Genomic DNA, 3,277 nt, shown 5'->3' on the forward strand with positions numbered 1-3,277 from the left:
TTCGTTGATACATCCGGGAGTTCGAGTTAGCTATGGTGAGCCTCCTTGCTTCCGGAGGATTTCATTTACCTTTCAGTTATATCAGTTGTTAGGATGTTGTGGGTCTTGTCCCGACTTCCATCTTTATCAGTTAGAGGCTTCATAGATAGTCAATATATTTGAGAAGTCTGTATTATTCATTTATTTTATTAAATGTTTTAAAGACTTAAGTTGCCTATATTTATGGGGAGCTGAATATCTTATTTTTATTCATAGTTTTCTTTCCAGTTAAAGCTTTGTATTTGAGTTATTGATTTTATTCAGTTTTTAAGCTTTGTATGCTTGAATCAGTTTTCCGCTTGTAGTCAGCCAGGATGAGGGTTCGCTTGGGGACCATCAATGGTTCTCGAGTGCCGGCCACGTCTGGGGTGTAGGCTCAGGTCGTGACTGAGAGCTTATCGTGATTGTCCCATTTCCGTCAATCACAAGAGTACCATGGCTGATTTAGCTTAGTTAGGCATGGTAGAATTGGATGCCATTCTTGGCGTGGACTAGCTTCATGCCTGTTATGCCTCAGTTAATTGTAGAACTCGAGTGGTCAAGTTTCAGTTTCCGAGTGAGCCAGTCATAGAGTGGAGTAGTAGTTCAGTTGTGCCTAAGGGTCTTTTCATTTTGTACCTTAAGGCAAGAAAGTTAGTTTCGAAGAGGTGAAAGAGAAGTTAAAGGGATCTGTTAGATAAGGGTTTTATTTGACCTGGTTGACTCGAAAAATAGCGAAGTTTCAACGGTCTAAAGCTTGTGAGGAAAACTTTCAAGAATGGAAAGAGAAGTTGACTACTGCCCAGTTATGACATTTGGTTCTTGAGTACATACTGAGTATCTGAACCTAAATGGATTTTAGAATAATAGTCGAGTTTAGGCCAATCGGGGTCTAATGTGATGAGCTAGAGTTGGCTGCTGTAGTTTTCGCTTTGAAGATATGGCGTCACTGTTGTATGATGTTCATGTGGGTGTGTTCACTTAGAATGAGCTTAATCTCACACAGAGAGAGAGTGGTTAAAGTTACTTAAGGGTTATGAAATGAGTTTTCTTTATCACTCTGGTAAGGCAAATGTTGTTGCTGATTCCTTAAGCAGGTTGTCTATGGGTAGCACCGCCCATGTTGAAGAAGAACAAAGAGAATTCGCAAGAGATGTGTACCGACTTGCACGCTTGGGAGTTAGTATTATGGATTCCACAAGGAGGAATAGTGATGATGAATGGGTCTGACCCATCATTAGTGCCAGAAGTAAAAGGTGAGAAAGACCAAGACCCTATCTTGCTGGAATTACAGGAAAAATGTTCATAAGCAGTGATGGCTTTTGAACAAGGGGGAGATGGTGTTTTGAGGTATCAAGGTGGATTGTGGGATTGGTTCCAAGGATAATTGAAATGATTACCTATCTTACATGGAGTTGCTTACAACAATAGTAACCATTCTAGCATCCAAATGGCTCCTTATGAAACTCTTTATGAGAGGAGATGCAGATCTCTTTTTGGATGGTTTGAAGTTAGTGAGGCAGGGTTGATAGGTCCAGAGTTAGTTCATCGAACTATGGAGAAGGTGAAAGTGATTTAAGAAAGGTTGAAAATGGCACAGAGTCGTCAAAAATCCTACACTGATATTAGGAGAATGGGCGTTAGAGTTCAAAGTAGATGATTGGGTATATTTGAAAGTTTCACCCGTGAAGGGAGTTATGAGGATTGGTAAGAAGGGGAAACTTAGTCCCTGATATATGGGACCCTATCGCATAGTCAAGAGGATTGGCAATATAGCATAGTAAGAGTAATATCATTCGAGGATGAATGTTCCCAACGAGGAGATATTGTAACATCTGGCAATTTGAAATAGCCATGAAGAAGCTTAGAATTGTAAATAGTCATTTTTGGAAAGAATTCAAAATCTAGAAATTTAGCAAAGTATGGAAAGAAAATGAGTTTTTGGTCAACTTCAGACAGTCATAACTCCGAGCTCAAGATGAGTTAGGTGTATTTCCAGTTATGTTTGGAAAGCACTTGGACTGATCTTTCAAACGCCGGCGAATTTGCTCAATTCCGAGTTCGTATGAGTGAGTTATGCCCTTTGGAAGTTGGGCTGTTGCCACAGGGAAGTTCATCCGAATTTGTAAGGGTATTTTGGTCTTTTCCCTAACCATTTCTTTATATTAAGGGTCTAGAATGATTTTAAATCAGTTTTCCCTTTTAAAAAGTGAGGGTTAGGGCTTTGAGAGAGTAGAGGAGAAGAAGAGGAAAAGGAGAAGAAGAAGCAAGGTTCGTAGAGATCGTCGTGGATTCCGTCGGGGGTGATCCCTAATAAGGTATGTGAGATCATAGTGTTGGGTTGGTTCATTCCCCCACACGCCAACTTGTTTTAATTCCGAGAAAAGATTGGTTGTGGTTGTTGAATTCATGTGGTTGTGTTGTTGAAGTTTCTTGTTTGTTTGGTGCATGTTTCAGGATGGAATTCCGAGTTGAATCTATTGTATATTGAGGGTTTTAATGATTATGAGTGTTTGGGGAAAGAACCTTGGATGTTAAGAGGGTTTAGAGTTGGAGAAACTAAGGAGAAAAGTTGGATTTTTGGGGGAAAAGGATGGGGCGTCGCGCCAGCCAGCGCGCCTCAACAGGGGTTCTGAAGTTTCCCCCTTGGGGCGGCGCGCCTTGTAGAGTGCCCAGAAGGCCCCTCTGAAATCTGAAGGCTGGCGCCCCGTGCCTCTTAGAGCGCCAAGGACGCCAATCCTTCCCATTCACTCCCCACTTTTTCATACATGTTCCTTGGTAATTTACCTATGTTTTCTAGTTGATTTCAACACTCTAAGGTACATCTAAACATCACAAACTCATCCATAAACATGAGATCATTACCCTTGAATCCATAATACAATTCGAGGAAAGTTAGGATCAAAATCAAGTGAAGTTAGAGTTAAGCTTAGAAGTTAAAAAGTAAGTCAAAGCAAGTCTTTAAAGTTTTTCAAGAGTCTTTATTGAGCGTTTTAACTTCATTTGTTAGGCTCAAGTTCAAGGTAAGTAAAGAGTATAGAGTCAAGTTCATTTCTCGAAAGTTATTAGGGAGCTAAGTATTCCCAAAGAAGTTTATAAATGTTTTCACATTTAAGATAAGAGGAAACTGAGATTTGCAAAAGAGTTTTGAGTAGTTTGATGACTATATCTTTTAAGAAAAAGATGAGTTTTGCGAAAGAGTTTCTAAAACATGATTAGTATGACAACCGAGTATGTCATCAATGTTTAAATAGTATGG

The sequence above is a fragment of the Solanum tuberosum genome, unplaced genomic scaffold, assembly GCF_000226075.1.
Source record: "Solanum tuberosum cultivar DM 1-3 516 R44 unplaced genomic scaffold, SolTub_3.0 scf00347, whole genome shotgun sequence".
Classification (NCBI taxonomy): Eukaryota; Viridiplantae; Streptophyta; class Magnoliopsida; order Solanales; family Solanaceae; genus Solanum; species Solanum tuberosum.